A 27,529-nucleotide genomic window follows, 5' to 3' on the forward strand; every position below is an offset into this window, starting at 1 on the left:
CCAACTCATATCTCAACAACACTCGACTCCAAATAGGAAGAAGCGCTCATCCAGTTCCTCCGTGAGAACTGGGACATTTTCGCATGGAAGCCTTCCGACATGCCAGGTGTTCCCAGGGAGCTGGCTGAGCATCGCCTACGAGTCGACTCAAAAATAAAACCTGTCAAAGAACATCTCTGACGGTCCGCCGTCCAGAAGAGAAAGGCTATTGGCGAGGAGGTGGCTCGGCTCTTAGCAGCGGAGTTCATCCGAGAGATCTACCACTCCGAGTGGCTCGCCAACGTTTTCATGGTCCCCAAGAAGGACAAGTCACTTCGCATGTGCATTGACTTTAAACATATCAATCGGGCCTGCCCGAAAGATCATTTTCCTCTCCCCCGCATCGACCAGATAGTCGACTCGACTGCGGGATGTGAGCGACTGTCTTTTTTAGATGCCTATTCCGGGTACCATCAGATCCGTCTGTATGGGCCTGACGAGATCAAAACAGCTTTCATCACTCCATTCGGGTGCTTCTGTTATGTTACCATGCCATTCGGCCTCAAGAATTCCGGAGCCACATTCATGAGGATGATTCAGAAGTGTTTGCTCACTCAAATCAGTCGGAATGTGGAAGCATACATGGATGATATTGTGGTCAAGTCACGGAAGGGTTCCGACCTGCTGACTGACCTTGCTGAAACCTTTGCCAACCTCAGGAGGTATGACATCAAGCTTAATCCATCAAAGTGCACATTCGGAGTTCCTGGCGGAAAGTTACTCGGTTTCCTCGTTTCCGAACGAGGAATCGACGCAAATCCGGAAAAAGTCGGTACTATACTCCGAATGAAAAGTCCTGTGCGAGTGCACGACGTCCAAAAGCTTACTGGTTGCTTGGCCGCTTGAAGTCGATTCATCTCTCGTCTCGGTGAAAAGGCATTGCCTCTTTACCGATTGATGAAGAAGTCAGACAAGTTCGAGTGGACTCGTGAAGCTGATGCAGCGTTTGTAGAGCTCAAAGCTCTGCTCTCCACCCAGCCGGTGCTTGCTGCCCCAATCAGCAAAGAGCCTTTGCTGCTTTACATCGCAGCCACGGGACAAGTTGTTAGTACGGTACTGACAGTCGAGCGGGAAGAAGAAGGAAAAGCCTTCAAAGTTCAGCGCCCGGTGTATTATATTTCTGAAGTTTTGACCCCATCGAAGCAAAGATATCCTCACTATCAGAAGCTTGTGTATGGGATTTATATGACCACAAAGAAGGTCGCTCACTACTTCTCTGATCATTCCATTACAGTCGTCAGCGAAGCTCCATTGTCAGAGATCCTGCATAACAGAGATGCGACTGGTCGAGTGGCAAAATGGGCGATTGAACTCCTCCCTCTAGATATCAAGTTTGAGGCAAAGAAAGCTATCAAGTCCCAAGCAATAGCAGATTTAGTCGCCGAGTGGATTGAACAGCAACTGCCGACTCTGGTTCACTCGGAACATTGGACCATGTTCTTCGACGGTTCCAAAATGCTTAATGGTTCCGGTGCCGGGGTGGTATTGGTCTCCCCCCGAGGAGATAAGCTCAGATACGTTCTTCAAATCCACTTTGATTCCTCCAATAACGAGGCAGAATATGAAGCGCTTTTATATGGGTTGCGTATGGCTATTTCACTCGGCGTCCATCGCCTCATGGTCTATGGCGACTCAGATTTGGTGGTTAATCAGGTGATGAAGGAGTGGGACGTCAAAAGTCCAGCCATGACTGGTTATTGCAATACAGTGAGAAAGCTGTAGAAGAAATTCGAGGGGTTAGAACTTCATCACATACCCCGACTGAAAAATGAAGCAGCCGATGATTTGGCGAAAATAGGTTCCAAAAGAGAAGCCATTCCCAGCAATGTGTTTTTGGAACACATCCACACACCATCAGTTCAGGAGGATCCCTTCACTCAAGAAGCCCCGCAGCCAAAAAGTGCCTCGGATCCGACTGAAGTTGAAGTTCCAGCTGTGGTCGACCTGGTCATGGAAGTCTTGATCATCACTCCCGACTGGACAATACCGTACATCGCGTACATCCTAAGGAAAGAACTCCCAGAGGACGAGGAAGAGGCTCGACAGATCGTCCGTCGATCCAAGGCCTTTACAGTCATAAAGGGACAATTGTATAGAGAAAGCGCGACTGGAGTCAGTCGGAAGTGTATAACACCAGAAGAAGGTCAGATGATCCTTGATGATATCCACTCAGGGACCTGTGGTCATCATGCGTCCTCTCAGACCATTGTGGCTAAAGCATACCGAGCGGGATTCTACTGGCCAAGGGCCAATGAAATGGCAAAAGAGATAGTCGACAAATGTGAAGGATGTCAGTATTACTCCAATATGTCGCACAAGCCCGCGTCAGCCCTGAAAACCATTCCACTCGTCTGGCCCTTCGCTGTTTGGGGGCTGGACATGGTTGGACCACTGAGAACGGGCAGGAGCGGCTTCACACATGTGCTAGTAGCAGTCGACAAGTTCACCAAATGGATTGAAGTTAAGCCTATCAAGAATCTTGATGCTTGCACTGCTATCAGTTTCATCAGAGAGTTGATATTCAGATATGGAGTTCCGCACAGCATCATCACTGAAAATGGGTCAAACTTCGATTCTGACAAATTCAGGGCCTTTTGCGCCTCTCAGGGCACAAAAGTCGACTATGCTTCGGTCGCTCACCCCCAGTCGAATGGACAAGCGGAAAGAGCAAATGGCCTAATTCTCAAAGGACTGAAACCTCGATTGATGCGCGATCTCAAGCACGCAGCAGGTGCATGGGTCGACGAGCTTCCATCAGTCCTTTGGGGATTGAGGACAACCCCGAACCGATCGACCGGAAGAACCCCATTCTTTCTGGTCTACGGGGCCGAAGCAGTTTTGCCAAGTGACCTACTTCACAACGCACCCCGAGTCGACCTCTACTCTGAAGATGAAGCAGAACAAGCCCGGCAGGACGCAGTCGACCTCCTGGAAGAAGAAAGAGAAATGGCCATGATCCGATCGACCATCTATCAGCAAGACTTGCGTTGATTCCATGCCAGAAATGTGAAGAGTCGAGCCTTCTAAGAAGGAGACTTGGTCCTCCGAGTGGATCAACAGAAACCACACAAACTCGCTCCTACTTGGGAAGGTCCCTTCATAGTCACCAGAGTTCTCCACAATGGAGCGTACCACCTTTATAATGTCGATCGCCAGATTGATGAGCCACGAGCCTGGAATGCGGAGCTGCTCCGCCCCTTTTATACTTGAATCCTCACTCGGATGAGATGTAATAAGAAAAACTTCTGTAGTTTATTTATCAAAGACAAGAGCGGTATAATTTTCCCAGTGATTGTTATTGCTTTTGTTTCCTTGAGAAATCCCCCAGTGGGTGGCTTAGCTGCGAATCCGTTTCGCCTAAGTTTGTAAAAATAATTTCCTACCGAGTGGTGAGCCAGCCTCCCACTCGGGGGCTTAGCTGCGAACCCGTTTCGCCTAAGTATTTGAAAATCCTACCGAGTGGTGAGCCAGCCTCCCACTCGGGGGCTTAGCTGCGAACCCGTTTCACCTAAGTATTTGAAAATCCTATCGAGTGGTGAGCGACCCTCCCACTCAGAGGCTTAGCTGCAGTCCAGTACTCGCATAAGTTTGAAAAATCCTACCGAGTGGTGAGCGACCCTCCCACTCGGGGGCTTAGCTGCAGTCCAGTACTCGCCTAAGAATTTGAAAATCCTACCGAGTGGTGAGCGACCCTCCCACTCGGAGGCTTAGCTGCAGTCCAGTACTCGCCTAAGTATTTGAAAATCCTACCGAGTGGTGAGCGACCCTCCCACTCGGAGGCTTAGCTGCAGTCCAGTACTCGCCTAAGTATTTGAAAATCCTACCGAGTGGTGAGCGACGCTCCCACTCGGAGGCTTAGCTGCAGTCCAGTACTCGCCTAAGTATTTGAAAATCCTACCGAGTGGTGAGCAATCCTCCCACTCGGAGGCTTAGCTGCAGTCCGGTACTCGCCTAAGTTTGAAAAATCCTACCGAGTGGTGAGCGACCCTCCCACTCGAGGGCTTAGCTGCAGTCGAGTACTCACCTAAGTATTTGAAAATCCTACCGAGTGGTGAGCCAGCTTCCCACTCGGGGGCTTAGCTGCAGTCCAGTACTCACCTAAGTTTGAAAAATCCTACCGAGTGGTGAGCGACCCTCCCACTCGGGGGTTTAGCTGCAGTCCAGTACTCGCCTAAGTATTTGAAAATCCTACCGAGTGGTGAGCCAGCTTCCCACTCGGGGGCTTAGTTGTAGTCCAGTACTCGCCTAAGTATTTGAAAATCCTACCGAGTGGTGAGCCAGCTTCCCACTCGGGGGCTTAGCTGTAGTCCAGTACTCGCCTAAGTATTTGAAAATCCTACCGAGTGGTGAGCCAGCTTCCCACTCGGGGGCTTAGCTGCAGTCCAGTACTCGCCTAAGTATTTGAAAATCCTACCGAGTGGTGAGCCAGCTTCCCACTCGGGGGCTTAGCTGCAGTCCAGTACTCGCCTAAGTACGAAACACATCTCAATCCTCAAGGACGACGAGGTGCAGGTCGACTGCCACCTTCTCCTTGGGAGCTTCGCCACAAATACAACGCGCGCTCCATCCCACTCCGCAAGGACGACGAGGTGCAGGTCGACTGCCACCTTCTCCTTGGGAGCTTCGCCACAAATACAACGCGCGCTCCATCCCACTCCGCAAGGACGACGAGGTGCAGGTCGACTGCCACCTTCTCCTTGGGAGCTTCGCCACAAATACAACGTGCGCTCCATCCCGCTCCGCAAGGACGACGAGGTGCAGGTCGACTGCCACCTTCTCCTTGGGAGCTTCGCCACAAATACAAGGTGCGCTCCATCGCCGACCCGCAAGGATGACGAGGTGCAGGTCGACTGCTACCTTCTCCTTCGGAGCCGCGCCACAGATACAAAAGTTGTCTCGAGTGAAGAGCGAGTTCCTCTCGACGGAGGATTCATGAAGATATTCAACGATAAACCAAGTTCAGATAAATCCTAAAGGTTCCGGACCACAGATCGAAGTGCTCGGGCATTCAGCCCGAAAGAGTTTAACGGTTACAAAAAACCACTCAGCATTCTGAGGCAAATTTAAGGAGAGGCATAAAAGTTTGTTCACTCCGCGGGAGGAGGACTAGCAGGCTCGACGAACTCGTCTAGGTCGACACCGTCGGTGATCCGAGTGGCTGCAGCGATGAAAGTCTCCATAAAAGATCGGAAGTCATGCTTCTGGGTGTTGGCGACCTTGATTGCTACCAGCTTATCTTGTCGCACCTCCTTGCAATGGACACGAACCAAAGACAGAGCCACATCAGCACCACACCGGGCAGAAGATTTCTTCCACTCCTGCACTCGGTCAGGGATCTCGTTAAGTCGAGTCATCAGGGACTCAAGATCATTCTGGAGTGTGGCCTCTGGACAAAGTGCCGAGTCGATCCGTGACGTGGCAACCTTCAGTCGAGCCAAGTAGTCCACAACACCGTCGATGCGGGATTCCAGTCGGAGCAGATTCATGGCAGTTTCATCTTTCACGGGAGAATTGATTGGGTCCAAACCTGGTTCAATCCGCCCAGTCTCCTCCTCGAAGTTCTGGCAAAACTCTGCATTCACGATCCAAGGATAAGTCAATTTTCGTATGCTAAGTCGACAAAAAAACCAGTCGGAACAAAATGTGTACCTTCAAGCTTGATGAACAACTTCTTGGCAAGGCTCCTCAGATAGCTCTCCAGATCGTCCCTCCTGCGAGTGATGCCTTCCATCTTCTCGTACAGGTTGAGATTGTCCTTCTTCAAGCGCGTGCACTCCTTGTTGGCTTCGTTCAGAGCAGATTTCATCTTGGTATTCTCTTCTTCCAACTGGCAGATCGAAGCCAGTTTCTGTTCTGCCAGAGCGGTTCTGTCGTCAGCTTCCTTTCGAGCAACAGCCAAATCCTGATCCTTCTTCGCCGGAGCTTCTCTCGGTTTTTCTGCAAAGAAATGATGCTTGATTCAGAAAGAGCAGAAGGGTACTCAAGCCTAAGACAAACCAGTCGACAAACTCGTCTTACCATTGGCGCCGTCCTTGGCCTTTTGCAGCTCTGTCTTGGCCAGCTCCAAGTCAAGGTTCAGTTGGATCTACTGTTTCTCCAAGTCAGCAAAGCGAGCTCCAAGATCACAAGATTTCTGCAATCAAAGAGGAGAAGTTATTTTACAGCGAAAAACGACAAAGACAATAAGTACTAAGACTACGGTCGACTGCCCGCAGTCCACCATAGTCTCGGGGACTACGCCCTGTGGGTGCACTTTGCGTGCCCCCACCAGTTCTGATCCCACTCGACCGGCCCTCCGGAGTCGAGTGCAGGGAGTAAAAAAAGGGGGAGAGAAAGAACTCAGACCACAGTCGACTGCCAGCAGTCGACCGCGGTCTCGGGGACTACACCCAGTGGGTGCACTTGGCGTGCCCCCACCGGTTCTGATCCCACTCGACCAGACCGAGTGGAAGAGACAAACTACCAGTTCGGTTTACACTCAACAAAATACAAAGACTACAGTCGACTGCCAGCAGTCCACCGTAGTCTCGGGGACTACACCCAGTGGGTGCACTCAGCGTGCCCCCACTAGTTCAAAAATTCAATCGACACACCCAGTGGGTGTACAGATGCAAAGATTTTCTGAAAGAGTCTTCAGATAGCATATCCTAACAGAACAAGCGGTGACCAACTAACCTGAATGTTGCTTTGGAGAGCCGAGCTGGCATCGTAGGCGGCCTGACTGGCGTCCCGCACCGTCTTCATCTTCTCCATCATGATGCCCGCCTGGCGTATGGCTTCCTTGGCAGCATTCACTTCGTCCTCTGGGACATGATGGGTCGCAAAAAGTGAAGGTGGGTCGACAGAGGCCTGAGCAGTCGATGAAGAAGGCAAGGCACTCGACAATGGCACGACGAAGGTAACAGAACCCCGATTGACGTCGCCAGTGTCCTGAACGACTGGTTCCGCCCTTGGCGTCGACTGTGGCACCTTGCTTGCAGGAGCTTGCCTATTCTTCCTCGTCAAATGCCTCTCGAGCTCTTCATCATCATCGGGGAGGTCGATAATGTTGGGAGCTGTGCAAAGTTCAATCGCCAAAATCACATCACCCGATGGTGCACATTGCGGTTGAGTCGACCAAATAAAGACAAAATGGCAGAAATCATACCCAGATTGGAAGTGACCGCATCCTTCATTACCTCATCCTCGTCCCTGTAAGCTGAGGTCCCAGAAGTAGCAGCGCTGCCAGTTCCGAAGTTCGTCTAGTTAAAACAAGAAAAACAAACAGCACGGGGCGTCGAGTGAATGCAAAGGGAGACACTCACGCAGAAGCGATGGGGATGTCAATCTTAATCTTCGGCAACGCCTTCCGAGACTTCGGCTCTGCAACTTTGGGATGCTTTGGCGCTTTTTCGGTCGGGGTTGGTGAAGAGATCCGAGGACGCTTTGAAGACTGACCAGCCTGAGCAGTCGCCTTTTCGTAGGCGCTCGGTCGTTCTTGGTCAAGCTTGGATCGCCTCTCCCTGCAAGGAGGCGACTCGACTTCTTCTTCGTCACTTGAGTCATCGCTTTCTCTGTCCCCTTCACCGTCAGAAGTCCATTCGCCACTGTCGCCGCCGCTCGCCTCTCCTTCCAGATCTTGCTCTTGCTCTCCGTTGGGCATTGAATACATTTCGATAAGGGCCTGAAAGAAAGCAGGAAGAGTAAAGTCAGTCGACGCGGTATAGACAGCTGCGCGAGTGAATTCAGATTACAATCAAAATCTCGGAATTGGACCTTCTTTGGTACATGGGACTGGTCGAATGGAGGAACTCTCCTGGCTCCCCTGGGGTTGTCCTTGTTTCCGGTCATGCTCGATAGCCACTTCTCCAGTGTGTCGTCATCGAGCTCCTCCGGGTGAATCCGAGTGGAGTCGTCAAGACCCGAATACATCCACATCGGATAGTCTCGGGCTTGAAGAGGCTGGATGCGCCGCTGAAGGAAGACCTCCAAGAGATCCATACCGGTGACCCCGTCACGGATAAGCTGGACCACTCGCTCGACAAGCACCCTCACCTGCGCCTTCTCCTCCAGGAGCACCTTCAAAGAGGAGGGTTTCCTCACTCGGTCCATGGTAAAAGGAGGGAGGCCAGTTGACTGCCCTGGCGTCGACTGGTCTTTGCAGTAAAACCAGGTCGACTGCCATCCGCGAACCGAGTCGGGAAGAATCATGGCCGGAAAGGAACTTTTCCCTCTCATCTGAACACCAAGACCCCCACACATGTGAATCACTTGAGTTCTCTCATCACTCGGATTGGCCTTTTTCACCGTTTGAGAGCGACAAGTGAAAATGTGCTTGAAAAGACCCCAGTGAGGCCGACAACCCAGGAAATTCTCACACAAAGAAACGAAAGCGGCGAGATAAACGATTGTGTTGGGAGTGAAGTGGTGGAGTTGTGCCCCAAAGAAGCTCAGAAATCCCCAAAAGAAAGAGTGAGGAGGCAAGGAAAATCCATGGTCGACGTGGGTGCCAAGGAGAACACGCTCACCCTCCCGAGGTTGCGGCTCGGATTCCTTCCCCGGAAGCCACGCCGATTCATGGGGGGTCAGCCCTCCTTCGGCTAGGTCGTCGAGGTCCTCTTGGGTGATCGTCGGGCGGATCCAGTCGCCCTGGATCCAGGCCTTCGGCAGGCCGGTTCGCGAGGAAGATCCACCCCGACTGGTCGCCTTCCCCTTCGCCTTTGCCGTTACCTTCTTCGCCCGCTCCAGAGCCGCCGTCTTCTCCTTCCCCATCATCACCGGCGAGACGCGTACGGAGCGGTGGCGCTAGGGCGAGAGCGAGCGCGACGAAGGAGCCTGGAGAGGAGAAGAGATAATGGGGACGCACTGTTCGAGAGACCCCGGTCCGACGCCTTATATGAGGCCGCTTCCGAGTGGCTGACTGGTAGGCCCGGGTGGTCCTGTCAAATCCCATAACAATCGCGCGCGCGATACGTGGCGAAAAAGGTGGCGCGGGGATCGAGGCGGCTCCGCCCTATCCTATCCGATTACTGCGGCCTCCCCCGTCCCGCGCGCTTTCCAAAATTCGGATCCCGCGAAATCTGCGAGCAGCAGAACAACTTGTCAGACCAAAGATCTCCTCCACACCGTCACTCGGAGCCTTTCAAGTAAAGAAACTCACTCGACAAAAAACTAAGAATGGATCAAGGCGACTGAAATGGAAGTTGCTGTCATCACTCAGGTTCATTGATCCGAAACAAGATATGCTCATGACATGAAAAATGAGTCGGAGAAGTGCTCAACCCCATCCCCACTCAAACCTCGATCCATTCGGGGGCTAATGATGAAGCTATGTACCTAGGGTAGGGTCATGGACCTGTCCCAACTGCCCTACCCAAGGACATCTCAAGAAGAAATCACCTTCCAATCGACTTGGAGGTGTTCCACTCGACAGACTCGAAGACACTCGACCAAGAAGCAATCACTCGACCAAGATCCAACCACCCGACGGCCAGGAGACCTAGAGGAACTCCGCACACTAACGGTCGGTTATTAAGTAGCTTTTATGGTCATCATAGCACTTTATTAGGGACGTTACCAGTAACGCCCGACCTTAATGTATTTAAGACCCTGCACAACTGAGGGCCGGAGAGGTCCGCCGAACTCTATATAAGCCACCCTCCTCCTCAGTGTAAAGGGTTCGCACCCCTGTAATTCATACGCGCATAATCCAGTCGACCGCCTCCGGGCTCCAAGACGTAGGGCTATTACTTCCTCCGAGAAGGGCCTGAACTCGTAAACCTCGTGTGCTTACAACTTCTCCATAGCTAAGATCTTGCCTCTCCATACCTACCCCCCTACATTACTGTCAGACTTAGAACCACGACAGGTGATTCCTCGGGTTTTCCCCCTTGGTGTTAGACACACAGTTACTATGGTTACTATGACTTTACACTGAACGATGTTACTGAAGACGGGTCGGCCCTGAGGGGTACCCGCGCGAGCTTATTAGCGAGTGATGTGGAGTCGGGTTGACCTGGAAGGTGCCCGTGAGATACTTACGAGGCGTGGCCGGGCATTCTTAGCCCTTGTCGCAAGTACTCGAGATGGGGCGATAGGGTCACATCTTTCGTGAGTCTCCGCTTGTTACCGCGCGTTCCTAATCCACTACGATTTGGATATTTGATCCGAGGGGCCTCTGGCCTGATAGCACTAACCATCACGTGGACATAGTATGGGCGTTCTGCGTCGTATGCATCAGCTGAAGCTTATTAGACGTCAGCGACTGAGCGGCGCGCGCCGGGTTGGACTGGTAAGCACCTTCCTTTTTGGAGGTAGCTAGGTCTGCTCACCGGCAGCGTACGCAACATGCAGGAGTTCCCAGGGAGATGGCCCATGACCCCCGGGGGCATAGGTTTAGTCCGGCGTGCTGGCCTCTCTATTAAGCCTAGGTCGGGTTGCGGCGTATTGTTTGGCCGAGGCCGGGCACGACCCAGGAAAGTGTGTCCGACCCGAGTTAATCGAGCATGGTGGGTAAGTTGGTGCACCCCTGTAGGGAAGAAAACATCTATCGATAGCCTGTCCTACGGTAACGGACACTTGGAGTTGTATCCCGATCGATACAACTAGAACTGGATACTTGTGATGAGAAATGAATTGTGCATGAGAAATGAATTGTGGATGAGAAATGGATAGTATGGCTCTGGGATTGCTTTCTGGTAGGGAGTCGAGAAAGGATCTCTGGCCCGAGGTTGATAACACTACTACTACTTTACATTATGTTGATCTGTACACTTCTAAATGCTGCAAGATGCTTGAAGATGCTAGTCTTCGATAGGCTAGGCTTCCCCCTCCTGTTCTGGCATTCTGCAGTTTAGTCCACAGATACAACCCATTTCCTTTGATACAGATGCATACATAGTTTAAATCTGATGTAAGTCTTGTGAGTACTTTGGATGAGTACTCACGTCTGCTTTGCTACCTCTTTTCCCCCATACCCGATTGTTGCGACCAGATGACGGATGCCAGGAGCCAGACGATGCCACTGATGACTACTACTACTACCCCGAGGGTGCCTACTACTACGTGAAGACTGCCGACGGCCAGGAGTAGTTAGGAGGCTCCCAGGCAGGAGGCCTTGCCTTTTCGATCAATGTTGTTTTTGTGCTAGCCTTCTTAAGGCAAACTTGTTTAACTCATGTCTGTACTCAGATATTGTTGCTTTCGCTGACTCTTGTGTATTCGAGCTTATGTATTCGAGCCTTCGAGGCCCCTGGCTTGTAATATAAAGCTTGTATTATTTTAATTTGTGTCTAGAGTTGTGTTGTGATATCTTCTCGTGAGTCCTTGATCTTGATCGTACACATTTGTGTGTATGATTAGTGTACGGTCAAATCGGGGGCGTCATAGGGGGCTCACAAGGTCGGGGGGCGCGCCCAGGGGGTACGGCGCGCCCTCTACCCTTGTGGCTGGCTGGTGGCCCCCTCTGGTACTTTCTTCGCCCAATATTTTTTATATATTCCAAAAATAAGCTCTGTGAAGTTTCAGGACTTTTGGAGTTGTGCCGAATAGGTCTCTAATATTTGCGCCTTTTCCAGTCCAGAATTCCAGCTGCCGGCATTCTCCCTCTTCTTGTAAACCTTATAAAATAAGAGAGAATATGCATAAGTATTGTGATATAATGTGTAATAATAGTCCATAATGCAATAAATATCAATATAAAAGCATGATGAAAAATGGACGTATCGGTTACCACCGAGACTCTTGTAGGCGCTCGGACCAAAAAGATCCATATGAAGTAGCTCGAGTGGTCTTATTTTGGTCATGATGTTCTTCACGGGATGACTTCCTCCAACTTGTTTTCCTGCTTGACAAGCACTACAAAGTCTATCCTTGTCAAATATAACATCTTTAACACCAAGGATATGATCACCTTTAATAAGCTTATCAAGATTTCGCATGCCAACGTGACCTAACCTTCTATGCCATAACCAACCTTTATAAGATTTAGCAATTAAGCAAGTTCTAGGTTGGGCGCTTTTAGTGAAGTCAACAATGTATAGATCACCTCTACGTATACCGGTAAATACCATATTATGATTATCTCTTCGAAACACTTGGCAATCTACTTTAGTAAATAGGACATTGAAACCGAAATCGACTAGTCTAAATACGGAAAGTAAATTATACCCAAGAGATTCAACGAGCATAACAGTTTGGATAGAGCCGTCATGTGAGATAGCCACCTTACCAAGGCCAACCACCTTACCCTTTGAGTTATCACCAAAAGTGACATACTTTCGGGGACCATTATTTTGAGCAAGCTCTCGAAACATATCCTTGTCTCCGGTCATGTGATCGGTACTTCCAGTATCAAGAACCCATTCCTTTCCTCCAGCCATGTAACCACAAAGGTTAGCCATAAGACCAAAATGTCTCGTTGATTCATCAAGATCAAGGTCACTATCATCATCCTTGTCATAATATCCATGTTCAACATCGTCTTGTGATTGATCATCACCTAGAGAGAGTGATTTATTAGATTTATGACCATGACAATGTGCATCTTTATGAATTCTAATGACTTGAGAAATGATGCTGCTAATGACTCCAATGTCTCCTTTGGCACGCATGAGGTCAGGAAGCTCAAATAGACAATCACCAAATTTAGGATCACTAGGATGCATTTTATGAAAAGAAATGACTTTTGAAGAATCTCATCTAGATTTTTCAAAGAATAGTTTGGAAAGCGCTCCTCAATATATCTCCATATGGTATAAGCACATTCAAATGTAGGCAAGCACACAAGCAAATATCTAGGCAATCCTCTTATGATAAGGTCAATAGCTCTAAGATTGCAGATCATGTCAAGATACCTCATCAGGGGTAGGATGCAAGGGATCAATGGGATGCACACAAGGGCTAGTAATATACTTGTTCAAATTATATTCATTGAAAATCTCAAGCATCTCATTTTTTCCAAGCACTATATATAGAACTCTCCGTCAAGAATAGGCACTCAAAGTCAATACTACCAATCATAGACTCATCCATCTTCCTCCAATGGTGATTAAACCAAAGCAATGTAGACCAATGCTCTGATACCAATTAAAAGGATCGAGAAGAGGTGTCTAGAGGGGGGTGATTAGACCTTCAAGAAGCAAAAGTAGCAATTTTTAAGTTCTTCAAGTTGAGGTGGAGTTTTAGCTCAAGTTTAAGCATTCACAATACATTTCAAGCAAGCATGGCAAGAGTATGAGAAGCGGAAAGAGTAAAGCATGCTAATTGCAAGAAAGTAAAGGGATGGGATTGAAGTGTGCAAATGCAATGAAGACATGAAGATTTTTGGCGTGGTTCCGATAGGTGGTGCTATCGTACATCCACGTTGATGGAGACTTCAACCCATGAAGGATAACGGTTGCGCGAGTCCACGGAGGGCTCCACCCACAAAGGGTCCATGAAGAAGCAACCTTGTCTATCCCACCATGGCCATCGCCCATGGAGGACTTGCCTCACTCGGGTAGATCTTCACGAAGTAGGCGATCTCTTTGCCCTTACAAAACTCCTTGGTTCAACCCCACAATATTATCGGAGGCTCCCAAGTGACACCTGACCAATCTAGGAGACACCAATCTCCAAAAGGAAATAGATGGTGTGATGATGATGAACTCCTTGCTTTTGTGCTTCAAATGATAGTCTCCCCAACACTAAACTCTCTCTCTCATATTTGGCTATGGTGGAAAGATGATTTGAGTGGAAATCAACTTGGGGAAGGCTAGAGATCAACATTCTTGTGGTTGGATTGGAATGTTTGGTCTCAACACATGAGTAGGTGGTTCTCTCTCAGAAAATGAGTAGTTTAAGTGTAGGCACATTCCGATGGCTCTCTCTTGAATGGAGAAGGGGTGGAGGGGTATATATAGCCTCCACATAAAATCCAACCGTTACACACATTTGACCCAACTCGGTCAGAACGAATAGAAGAACTCAGTGAGACCAATTCAGTTCAAAATGTGAACGTTAGGAATCTCGGTGGGACTGACATGATCAACTCGGTGGGACCGATGTGCTAGGTTTAGTGCAAAACCTCATCTCGGTGAGACCAATTGCACGGTGAGACCGATTTCAGCAATGAGCAAATAGAGGGTTGGTCAAGCAAACTCGGTGGGACCGATTGCATATTTCTGTGAGACCAAAATAATTACAATAGGCAACAGAGAGTTTGCAAGGCCATCTCGGTGAGACCAAGATCCCGATCGGTGAGACTGAATGGTCTAGGGTTTCTGGCAGTGGCTAGGTCAAATGAACTTGGTGCCGCCGGATAGATCAAATCGGTGGGGCCAAGTTTGACTTTTAGTTTTTGGACATATGTGGAAATGAGAAAGTGGCTGAGGATTTTGGAGCAAAGTCACTAAGCACTTTGAGCAAGTAGACCATTAAGCGACAGCTCATCCACTTTTAATAGTATTGGTTTTCCTATGGACCCAATGTGATCGTGGATCACTAAAATAAAAATGAATGATGGCTCTGAGTCAGGTCATTGCAGAAGTGGTTTCCATTAGCTCGCAGAAGGATGCCCGCTCGCCTTATGTAACTTGTAATCAGCAAAGCACCAGCTACTTCTATAGGCTGCTCACCTTCTGTGGGGTTACGTGCAGTTTTGAAAGTTGGCATGGGATTCTTTGATACCCCTCAAGCACAAGGCTTTCCTTGGGCTGGCTTTCAGGGGCGTCTTAACACTGAGGATAACATGGTTAAGAAATGTTGGTCAGGGGTTGCTCATTGTGATGCTCCGCCGTTGAATTCATCAATCACCTGGTGCTATCCTGTCATACAACTTCTGCCATATGGAGTAAATTGATGCTAGACCCTTTGGCACGCCTATCATCTAACATCTTAATCTTTATTGAGCAAGTAGTTCATCAATGTGTTTTCTCAATAAAATAATACTCCCTTCATAAAATAAAAATATATAAAAACGTTTAGATCCTTAGGGCATGTACAATGGTGCTATCTTAGGAGTGCCACGTAGGATGAATGATGAGGTGGAGGAGAGAGAACTCATAAGAGTAGACTTGTCTTCTCTTATTTAAGATAAGACAAGAGATGATTTCTTAGCATAATATGTCTCACCATATTTTTAGGAATTGCTAGTTATTGAAGATAAGGCTAAGAGATGATCCATTGTTGACATTTTTCTTTGTCATCTCTAAATTACATGCAAAACTTAAGATAAGATAATCTTATCAACCATTGTACATACCTTTAAGAGTAGATGACAACTCTTTATTGGAGGCCTTCTTGCCCGTACGTACGTAAGCGAGTAGGACAAGCATCGCAGCGAGTAGCGCAAGTTTTCATTTTCACAGCACACTTGTTTTTTTTTTTTTTGACCTACGGGTGGTGACAAGGGACATTGCTAAAAAAGGTAAGATAGGTAAACTAAGTGCAAAAAACAGATTTGTCTACTTTACCGTGTGATTCGTAGGGGCTATTCATAGGAGTTGAGATGCGATATCCCGGCAAAAATCGCTAAACTAAGCTAATCCAAGCTCCTTGGACGCGCGCGCTCTGTCCCCATGGACGAGACCGGCTCATCCCCCCCGCTGCACGTCGTTATCTGCCCGTGGCTCGCCTTCGGCCACCTGCTCCCCTGCCTGGACCTCGCCGAGCGTCTGGCGTCGCGGGGCCACCGCGTGTCGCTCGTCTCTGCGCCGCGAAACATCGCGCGGCTCCCGCCTGTGCGCCCAGCTGTGGCGCCGTTCGTCGGCCTCGTGGCACTGCCATTCCCACGCGTGGCCGGGCTCCCCGATGGTGTCGAGTCCACCAACGACGTCCCCTTCGACAAGTTCGAGCTCCATCGCAAGGCGGCCGACGGCCTCACCGCGCCCTTCTCCGACTACTTGGAGTCCCTATGCGCCGAGCCCGGCGGAAGGAAGCCCGATTGGATCATCGTGGACTACTTCAACGACTGGGCGGCCGCCGCCGCCATCCAACACAAGGTTCCATGTGCGATGCTTGTCCTACTCGCTGCGACTGTGGTTGCCACCTCGGACATTATACTGTCCGAGCGCACCGCGTCCCGATCGGAAGGAGCGCCAAGGTTCGTGACGGAGAAGACGGGGCTAATGTCTCTACAATGCAAATGGGGGATGTCCATCGCCGAGCAGGTCTCCTTGACGCTCCAGAGGTGCAATCTCGTTGCCATGCGGAGCTGCAATGAGTGGGAGCCCGAGAGCGTCGCTCATGCCGCGACGTTCGGCGGCAAGCCGGTTGTCCCCTTCGGCCTCCTGCCGCCGTCGCCTGACGGAGGTCGCCGCGGCGACAGCGGCAAGGACGATACGGCCGTGAGATGGCTCGATGCGCAGCCGGCCAAGTCGGTCGTGTACGTCGCGCTCGGAAGCGAGGTGCCGCTGCGCCCGGAGGAGGTGCGCGAGCTTGCCCTCGGGCTTCAGCTGGCCGGGACGCGCTTCCTCTGGGCTCTGAGGAAGCCACCGGCTGTCGACGCCGACGTGCTCCTCCCTCAGGGGTTCGAGGAGTGCACGCGCGGCCATGGCCTCGTGATAACGGGCTGGGTTCCTCAGCTCGGGATACTGGCGCACGACGCCGTGGCTGCGTTCCTGACGCACTGCGGCTTGAGCTCCACCATCGAGGGGCTCCTGTTCGGGCGTCCTCTCATCATGCTGCCCATCATGGGGGACCAAGTGCCGAATGCAAGGCTGATGGAGTGTAGGAAGGTCGGCGTGCTGGTGCCGAGAAACGAGAAGGACAGTTCGTTTGACCGAGAAGGCGTCGCGACGGCGATTCGGGCTGTGGCGGTAGAGGAAGAAGGTAGGAGAGTGTTTACAGCCAACGCCAAGAAGCTGCAAGAGATCGTGTCAGAGACGGAGTGCCATGAGAGGTATATTGACCGGTTTATTCAGCAGCTTAGATGTTACAAGTAGTGAAGTGAAGCGTACGTCTTGATGTTACCTGGAGTCCTGGACTTAGAACATGCAGTAGAACAAGCTTCTGTATATTGGGATGAGTCGAAATTGAAACAAGCCTCAGTTCCAATCATGCATACCGTGATTTCTTTGTGATCTTTACTCATTGCAGAGGGTACCTCTTTGCGATGCTCCCCATTTTTATTTTATTTTACTTGACTAACTTTCCGAATGCTTCATTTCTTCTTCCCTACTATTAAACAATCCAATATGAACTTTCTTAAGTGCACCCCGTAATAATCCCAGAAAACCGGACGACTCATTCATCACCGCACAAGTAGTATCACAAATCTGAATCTAACGGACATCATTGATCTAATAGCTTTATGATGTGGATTTGGCAATTTTCGATGACTGACCGTACTCCACCACCCGCCCTCCAATCCAACGAGTTCCTAAAATCACGTCAATGATTCCGCCCCCCGATCTAACGAGTTCCTGAAATCACGTCAACGATTTCCTTATGTGAACAGGCCTCCACACCACACCCGACCGCTAATTAGTAATTACCCCTGAAGATCAAGGAGGCGAAGGAGTTGCGGCTAGAGGCGGAATCCGCGCTGGAGGGGCGCGGCGTCGCGACTGGCCGACATCGCCGCAATCGTCATGGGGAGGGACGGGTCCCCGTCGAGTGCAATCGGGACGAGAGCGAGCGATCGCTCAAGCAAACCGCCACCTACGCGCTGCTTACGGCGCCGCTAGATTTCGGCAGCGTGGGCGACGTGTTAGAGATCGTTGATGCGGCCGCATGTGGCCGGTTGCTCACCATGCGGGAGATATGGGGTGTCAGCCGCAGCCTCAAGGCGGCGAGCGGGGTGTTTGACCAGGTGAAGAGGCTCGCCGGGTAGATGTTGCATGCGAGGTGAGGGAGTTGGCTCAGCATGGGCACGCGTGGCCGATGGCCTGGGGCGCGCGGTGGCCCGAGCGAGAGGCCAGTGAGTCCCCTTCTCTGTCCGTGCCCTCTCTCCTCCTTCTTCCAGCAAAGGGCGCGTGCGGGCTGGCCATTGCGGAGGGCGAGTACAGGCCATGCGGACCGGAGCTTGAGGAGGGCAGGCGTGGACAACGTCGACCGGGGCCTGAGGAGGCAATGCGACTGTTGCTTGAAGAGAACGCGGGTGCAGACAAAGGAGAGCGAGCGTGACCGGAGGTTGAGGACGGCGGCGTCTGTGTTGTGTTGGTCTGCGTGCTGTGTACTGAATAGTGGGTTGTGTCCTGAACTTTTGATGCGAGCTGTTGTACACTGATCCTTTGTTAGATAATCTCATGTTTTAAGGGAAATCCTATCTCATCTCTAATACTAATATTTGACACCGATTCCCTAGAATGGTCATGTTAGCGACTTAACTTCTTCTCTTTTTTTGTCAGGATCCTTCAGAGAAGTTGAACCGAGCATAAAAGTTTTTACTAAAAGCAGCCAAGAGATACCCAGCTCCCAGGGCCTGATGAGGTGCAGGTTTGGCCTTTTGATCCACTTGAGTGCTTTGTTTCCATGGAAAACTGGATGAATCAAAGACAACAGCATAGCCTATTTTTTTTCATTATCTAATGAATATATTTTATAGACAAAGAGAACATCTACATGTAAATTTAGAAAATATAGTTTTGTTGAAACATTCATATTTCTGTTCTTTGGGCAAATCGAACGCACGATGTTCCTATTTCTTTATTTCACGATGAGTCATATGCTTGCAACAATAACAACTATTTTTTTTATTATAACTGTCCAGCTTTTTCAGATGTTGGAAATTTATATACTTTTTGCATCAGAAGTTTGCATAGGTTAATTACTTCTCTCCGCAAAGGAAATATCCTTCCGTGTTAAAAAAATATCCTCCCTTCAATACAACAAATAAATTCAATATTCATCCGCCAAACGAAAAATAATAGTTCATTATTAGTACATTATTATCAGCTATTGATTGTGTAATATTTATAAGTAGTGCATCACTAGATTTTATTTTATTTTAATGTTTATCTATTAACTAGGATTAACATGTATATTTTAAAAAAAATACGTGTGTTGCACGTGCATGCTAACTAGTCCTTTCTAACTAATCAAACATCTAATTCCCCTTTTCCTTACTAGCTAATTGCATCCATCGCCCAAAAAACCCATGCATACCGGGCTGATTCATAATCTTATGCATGCCAGCGAATTAAAAGCCAAAACAGATGATGTCACTAAAAAATTCTTCTTATTTTGAAACTTTAAAATATTTTCTAGTTTAAATCGTTCCTCCGATTCAAAATCTGTTTTCACATAAAAATTTCACCACGACAAGATCTTCGAAACTAGATCCCATGTTGGTATGTCTCGACGACTCTTTTTTCACGTCAAAAATTACGAAGTGACTATGTAAAGTATCACATCTACAACACGTAACTTATCTTGGTGTTTACACTAAAGTTTATGTTTCAACTACTTTTTTTTGCCTAGGTCAAATCTACCATGTCATTCGTGGTAAATTATCAAGTCTATAACACCACCGTCTACCATCAGTGTCGTGCTTGGGCTGCGAGGTGAGGTCCATGTACCGACACGGCATGACCCACTTATGAAATGGAACTTTGTGGGTCATGTCGTGTCAGGCCAGTTTTGAAGTGTGTCGGTCTGATGCAGTGTCTGAGCTGGGCTATTGGCCACATATGATCGGGTGTGTGGTGCATAAAATACCATGAAATTTACGCTGAAGTTACGAGGGTATCTTTTTCAACTTCTTTTCCTCGGATCAAAATTACAACGGTGATTGCATGTCAACTATCATGTCTACGGTCGAATTACCATGTTATTTACGCAAAAGTCATAGAGATTATGTTTTTTTGAAGAAAAAACTAAACAAAGTTATGGTCGCATGTCTACATGAGTTATCAGCTCTGTTGTGTGTATATTACCATGCTATTTACACACTTTTATCCAGGGTCAAAAAGTTGAAGGAAATATGCCCTAGAGGCAATAATAAAGTTTTTATTTATATTTTCTTATATCACGATAAATGTTTATTATTCATGCTAGAATTGTATTAACAGGAAACTTGGTACATGTGTGAATACATAGACAAACAGAGTGTCCCTAGTATGCCTTTACTTGACTAGCTCGTTAATCAAAGATGGTTATGTTTTCTGACCATAGACATGTGTTGTCATTTGATGAACGGGATCACATTATTAGAGAATGATGTGATGGACAAGACCCATCTGTTAGCTTAGGGTAATGATTGTTTAGTTTTATTGCCATTTCTTTCTTCATGACTTATACATGTGTCACATCCCTAGAATTTGTTTGTAATTAGTTGCATTTTCGAGCATCATGCATCATGTTTAAATTCTGAAAGTTGAATTGAGGTTAGTTGAAACCCTCAGAAGTCACTTCAGAAATAATCAACATTAAAATCTTTTCAAATGGGTCCAAGAAAACGTTCATGTTTCTTTTTGAAAATATTGGCCAGAACTAAAATTCAAACCATTATTTTCAGGAGCTCATAAATATTTATTTTGGATATTTGTAATTAATTCAATAATTATTTGCATTGGATTTATATTTGATATATTTCAAATATGATCCAATAATTCTGGAAATTGTTGTGGGGCTTTATATTAATGTCACTAGTCCATACAACAATTTACAGAAGCTCAGAAATGATTTGGGTAAAATCAAATCAAAACAGATTTAAAGAAAATAGGAAACAGAAAATAAAAGAGAGAGAAGGAATCGTACCTGGCCTCACCTGTGCAGCCCACCAACCGGCCCAACACTGGGCAAAGCCAGCCCAGCCCACCAGGGGCTCCTCCTGTCGTCTTCCTCCCCTCGCCCCAAAGCTGTTGTTGTCGCCGCGAGAGAGCGCCCGCGCAGGCCGCAGGCTCCAGCTCCTGCTTGCCACCTCCTGCCTCTCCCTCGCGCCTGGAGACGCCCAGAGACCCCTGACCTCTCTCTCCCTCGCCCGCAACCTCTCCCCTCCCCTCTGCTCTCTCTCCCATGGCCGACCGAACGAGCCGGAGCGCACCGATGTTGTTCGCCGCGGCCACAACCACTCCCTCGCTACCTCTCCGCGACCCCGAGCTCCGCATCTTCGCCCTCCTCGTCCACGCCGAGCCAAACAACCGGGGGAGCACCGCATCGCCGTCCTGGACGTCTTCTTCAACCTCGGTGCCAGTGATCCCCGCCGCTTGATTCATCACCATCAGGCCGTCCCCGAGCCGCTGAGATCGCCGTCCGACTCCCTATGAGCTCCGTCATCGTTACCCACTCTTCCCCGCATCGTTTCCTTGCCGTAGCGCCGTTCCCCACCATGACCGAAGCTCACCGCCGCCTGGCTTTGTCGTCGCCGTGGCCTAAGCTCAAACCACCCACGCCCTTGCACCGCACCGCGCTCCTAGTGCCTCCAGGAGGCCGCCTAGCCCCTCTACTCGCTCGCCTGCTTGATGCAGCCCCACGCCCGCATCTAGCCGAGCTCCGGCCACCGCCAGGGTTGCCGTGGCCATCGTCTCCGGCCGCCCCGCAGCCTCCCGCATGATCCCCTGGATGCGAGCGAGGATGGGCGTCGCTCTGGCACCTCCAGCGCATCAAGCCGACCCATGTATCGCCGTCCCGAGCAACTCCGGCGATCCTCCGCCGTCGGGTTTCGTCGCCGGTGTTCAACTCCGGCGTACTGACGTGGCAATGTCATTAGTGGCTAATGACCCACTAACTAACCCCCTGGCTCGCTGACATGCGGGCCCCACTGCCTAACTAACCAGCTAACAAAAATAGTTAAGTTTAATCTAAACACAGTGGCCCCACGCGTCAGCATTGACCTCGCTGACGTGGCCGTTGACCGGACCCACCTGTCTGTGACACTAAGTGTCTCAGGGTCACTGACCAGTGGGTCCCACTGGTCAGGTTTGACCTGGACCATGCCCCGTTGACCTGCTGACGTCATGATGATGTCAGGCTGACGCAGTAATCCTTTTCTGGATTTTAAATAAATCTTAAATGATTTGTTTAATTCAAAAAATATCCCAAAACTTTGAAAAATCATAGAAATTAATCTATATCTCCAAATGAAATAAGTTATATATGAAAAATTATCAGAAAAATTCAAGGAATCTATCTGTACCATTTTCATGCATGTTTGAACAATGTTTGTCCTTTGTTTTGGACAAAACAAATAAAGGGCATTTAAATAATCATATATGGAGTTGGAATTTGAATCATGTATTCAAACCAACTTCATTTAAATCATAGCTAGATGCATTAGCTCAAATCACAGCATATTGCCATGTCATGATCATGCATCATATTGTGGCATTGCATTGATTTTGTTCTTTCTCAGTTGCCAGTGTTTGTCCCCTCCCGATAGACGTGGTTCCGACGATGTGATCGATGACACCGATGAAGAACTATACTATCTTCAGAAGTGCCAGGCAAGCAAAACCGCTTGTTCATTCTTATACAATCCCACTCTCTCGCTCCTGCTCTCTTTTACTGCATTAGGACAACAACGTTTCAACTGTTACATACTGCGGTAGCTGAACCCCTTTCCTCTGCATGACCTGTCATTGCCACAGTAAATAGATGAAACCCACTAGCATGAGTAGGAGTTGTTTGAGCCCTGATGTGCCTATTCATTCATGCTTGTTTGTCATGCCTGCTACTGCTTAGAGTTGAGTCAGGTCTGATTCATTGGGTATGAATTGGAATGGTGATGAACATGTACTACTGTGTGTGAGCTAAGTGTGTGAACATGATTTGGTAAAGGTAGCGGTGAGAGGCCATGTAGGAGTACATGGTGGGTTGTCTCATTGCAGCCGTCCTCAGGAACTGAGTTCTGTGTTTGTGATCCATGAACAGTTACTACCACACATTGGGTCCCGGTAACTCGACCCCTCTCGACTTATTGATCAACTCGATCTCTGTCCAGGAGTTGCAACTAGTTTCTGGTGTTTGTAGGTAGTGTTAGTAGTCTACCAAGTGGCACCCGGTACAGGTGGGCTTGGGACAGACTAGGCACAGTGGCACGGTGTGCCAAGTGGCATCCGGATGGTGGGCTTGGGAACCCTGCTCACATCGTTTGGGGCTGTGAGCGACACCCCGGTCGGATCTCCTTGCGGATGGAACCTGAATAGGCGATAAACCTGAACTAGAGACTTGTGTGGTTAGTCAGGTCGTGGCCGACTCCCTCGTCAGGCTTCCTCTTGAAGGTTGCCGAGATACACGACGTGTACATGGTGGTAAGTGGCAAGAGCATGTGTGAAGATGTACACCCACTACTAGGGAAAAGCCTATACACAGAATTTTACCAGTAGCGCTGTACAAAATCAAGCGCTACTGCTACTTAGTAGCAGCGCGCGTAAATAAACCGCACTACTGCTATGACTTTAGCAGTAGCGCGTACTAGCGAAAAGCGCTGCTGCTACGTTTGAACTGGGCGCACATGGCTAGCCCAACCTAGCAGTAGCGCGTATAATGGCCCAGTTCTACTCCTAATCTCCTTAGCTGTAGCGTGTATTCCAGAACGCGCTGTAGCTAACGTAGCAGTAGCGCCCTTTCTGGAACGCGCTACTGGTACTTCTGACTTAACCACGCGGTTCGTCCTTCCCCACGGCCACTTCATCCCCCAAATCAACTCCACTCTCGCCGCCGCCGTCGCCCCTCGGCCACCGCGCGCTCTCCCCACGCCGCCCCCAAACCCAGATTCAACGCCGGCCCCGCCCCCGACCTCAACGCCGCCCGAGACGCCGCCCCCGACCCCGACCTCAACGCCGCCCCGGACGCCGCCCCCGCCCCCCCGACCTCAACGCCGTCCCGGAGCCCCGACCACGACCTCGACGCCGCCTGCCCCTCCCTCGTCGCAGGCACCCGAGGTGAGCACGCCTGCTCCTCCCTCTCCCTACCTCTGCCTAGGGTTTCTACCTCCATCAAATTAGTTAGGGTGGAAACGAATCGGATGCGGATGCGGCTCAAATGAGTTAGGGTTCATGTAAGGGTGGAAACGAATCAAATTTCTAAGATGAATCATAAAACGAGTAAAATTTGACCACTTATTTCACTTTATAGTTGGATAATTGGAATATCCGCTACCACTTTCCACCCCTATAGGTTCATCAAATTAGATGGTAATTAGGGCAGTAGTTCTTAGGTACTAATTAGTTAGTAAGAACTAGGTACTAATTAGGTACTAGAATATTTTTATTTATAGTAAGTTTATTTTTAGTAAGAACTAGTTGAATTAATAGAACTAGTTAGTAAGAACTTGTTGCTATTTTCTTAGTTAAAGCAATTTTCCCGCATCGACATGGACGATGCCTATCCCGCATCCTCGTCGTCGAGTCGGCGGAGGACGACACCTGCTTGACCAGATGGGCCATGTCCGGGACTGGGCTCCGCCGGGGTGGTACTGGGAGGCACTACCTACCGGGGGCGCAGGTTGGTGAGGAGCCAGCCTGTCGTTGACCCGAACCTTCTTTGGTGGTGGTCGCGTGGGCCAGTGACGGTCTAGAGGCTCGAGGACTCCGCGGAGGTGGTGCGTCACTGTGTCAGTGAGGAGGATGCGCATGTCCGTCGCTACTTGTTTGCGTTGGAGCACAGGTTCTCCAATACTTGGCAGGTTCTCTAGGGATCTCACTGGAGCTATGATCCCGTGATGGTTCCTTCTCTGTGGGTGTCCACCGCCCGCGCCGATACCCGTCGTGTGCTAGGGTTTTAGTTGTACTAGTGATGTTATATGTATGACACTATTCAGGATGTATTAGTGATAATATTCGACGATGTACAGACGCATGAGATGATTTACTTTTGCTTATTGAATGCATGCTAATTTGAGTCTTATAAGATATTTTGAAATGTATATCTTGTGTTGCTCAATATCCAAGTGGCCGGTCATGTTTGCAGGTTACACCTCCGAGTGGCCTATGTTTTCCGGAGTGTTGATTCATTTCTGTTCCGGCAAATTTCAGGTGCTCGATATATCCTATTTTAGCAAAGGTCATGCCGGATTTTTCCGTGAATTTTCGCATGACTTTTGCCAGAATATGTAGGAAATATCGAGTGCCCCAGATTTGTGTGTTGAGTATCCTGGTAGTTGTCTTTTATTGATTTTCAATTAATGTTTTAACTATGAACATAGGAAATGTCTGACAACAAAAAGGATTTCGGTATTTGCAAATACTGCGAAGACGAGCGCGGCCTATGCGATGGAATCTTCCTAGATGATGATAGGCGCTTCAGCATCAAGCTGGACGAGAACTTCGAAGTGGATACAGTAAGTCACAACGACAAGTCTTTTTTCGTAATTAAGCATGACATCTGCTTCATTTGCTTCAACTTATATTTTTTTTACTATTCTACTAGCGTATCCCCTGCCATGCAAGAGTTTTTGTATTGGATAAGATAGGTTTCAGTCATACTATGGAGGTAATGAAACTTTATTTGAAGACTGAGCATGGTTATATTTTCCACGCAAAATTATACAATTCAGACGACTACACCTATTTTGGATGCAAAACATGGCGAGCACTATGCAAGACTTATGCATTTCAGCCTGATATGGTTATCACCTTTGATATTCGTCCGGAAGATGATATTGAAGGTAATACCGACATCTGGGTCGATGTGCAGACGCCTCCAGTTACACCAAAATGTAAGTTTCTCAACCATATTTATGTCTTTGATATTGTTTATTCAAAAATAGTTGACAACTAATTTGTATTGTCAGCTTATTCGGTGCAAGCAAACATGTCCAGCGCTTGGTAGACAGGACCTACTACTGTCCCGGGGCTGAACTAAACTGCGAGGAGCTAAGTCATTATGTTTCATGGCTTGAGGATCTTGATATCGTCAAGACAAATTTTCCTCCTGGACTTAGAAATCTTAGTACTGAAAACGTGCGACCAATAGTGTTCGTCATGAACTACGGTCACATCCATTTAGGAAGGATGGTAAGATTTTTACTATTTGTCCTCAGTGCATCTTTTCCATACATTATTTGTGAAGCTAAACTTCATTGCTAAGTATGTGACCATACGATGTTCTTCAACAGGGACTCCCGATGAATGTTGTGCCTTATGGGATCGAGACTAAAGGTACCATGAGTATTATTAGCTTACAGCCAAGATATCCTACATGTTACTTTAGTGCATTCAAGATCAGTGATGAATGCTTAATAGTGCAAGACTGGACCAGATATGTGATGGGGGAGCGCAGACAAGTACTAGGGGGCAGCAAACAGATGTGCTACCCAAAATTAGGAGACAGGTTCATCTGCATGCTCCAACTTGATCAAGGAGGAGAGCTACACATGTTTTATGTTGTTTTACCTAAGAGAGAGCAGCAGGAGTGATTAGCTAGAAATGAGTTTGAGGATGATGATGTGCTACACTATTACTATGATGATAAAATAGCTAGTGTTGGTGGTAATGACCGATGATTATTATTAGCTAGTGTTAGTGGTGATTAAATAAATATTGTTGGTGCTAATGATTATGATGATGATTAAATAGCTTGTGCTGGCGGATTAGATTCAAGTGGAGGCAACATGTGGTGCACATTGAAAGTACTACTAGTCCAAACTAGATCAAGTTTGGATTAGTAGTATACTTTTGACATGCACCACATATTGCCTCCACTTGAACCTAATCCAACTTCATTTGACACACTGTTATGGACATAATGATGTAAACCTCATAACTGGTATTGTACCAATATTTGTACGATGGCGCATAAATACACTAAAAATAAAAAAATAAAAAAATACTAGAAGCGATGGAAAGAAAACACGCTGCCAGTAGTTACATTAGCAACAGCGTGGGAGTGAACAAGCGCTGCAGCTATTTGTCCTAGGAGTAGCGCGTGCGGCACGCGTTACTGCTAAGCAATAGCTGTAGCGCCTTATTAGTAGCGCGCCTACCCGCGCTACTAGTGAGCACAAAACCAGCGCTACTGCTAGGGTTTTCCCTAGTAGTGACCCCTGCAGGGTTATCATTATCTATTCGAATAGCCAGATTCCTCGGATATGGAAACTTGGACCCCTTGCAGAGTTCATAGACAAGTGAAAGTGGATACTCTAAAATGCGCAAGATAAGCGTGAGTGCTATGGATGGTGTTCTCGTAGGGAGACGGGAGCGGATCCATAGTGGTGTATTGATATGGTGAATATGTGGACTCGTGTGCGCCACCTCAAAAGAGTTACTTGCAGTCATAGTTTAGGATAGCCACTGAGTCAAAGATGGCTTTCTACAGTCAAACTCTACCACCCCTTTGTTGATACCGATGCATATGTAGTTAGTTCTGATGTAAGTCTTGCTGGGTACATTTGTACTCACGTTTGCTTATTTTATATTTTGCAGAGAGATTTCAGTCTCGCTAGTAGTTCCGTGTGGACTTCGACGTTTAGCTTGATACCTCAGCTATGATCTTGTGCCCTCGGCAGGATCTGGTGGATAGTTAGGCTTCTCAGCATTTTTCATTTGTAGAAGTCTGTACTCAGACATGTTAAGCTTCCGCATGTGCTTTGACTTGTATGATCTGAATGTTCGGTCATGAGACCCATGTTTGTTTTATCTGGCTCCTCAGA

At 48.4% G+C, this 27,529-nt stretch overlaps 1 pseudogene; it reads left to right on the plus strand.

The window, feature by feature from the left end:
• The first annotated feature begins 15,525 nt into the window (after positions 1-15,525).
• On the plus strand, positions 15,526-17,201 carry LOC147970680 (UDP-glycosyltransferase 91D2 pseudogene; annotated as a pseudogene).
• The last annotated feature ends 10,328 nt before the right edge of the window (positions 17,202-27,529 follow it).

This window comes from Triticum urartu, chromosome 5A (assembly GCF_056163025.1).
Source record: "Triticum urartu cultivar PI428250 chromosome 5A, HENAU_Tu73, whole genome shotgun sequence".
NCBI classification, from domain to species: domain Eukaryota; kingdom Viridiplantae; phylum Streptophyta; class Magnoliopsida; order Poales; family Poaceae; genus Triticum; species Triticum urartu.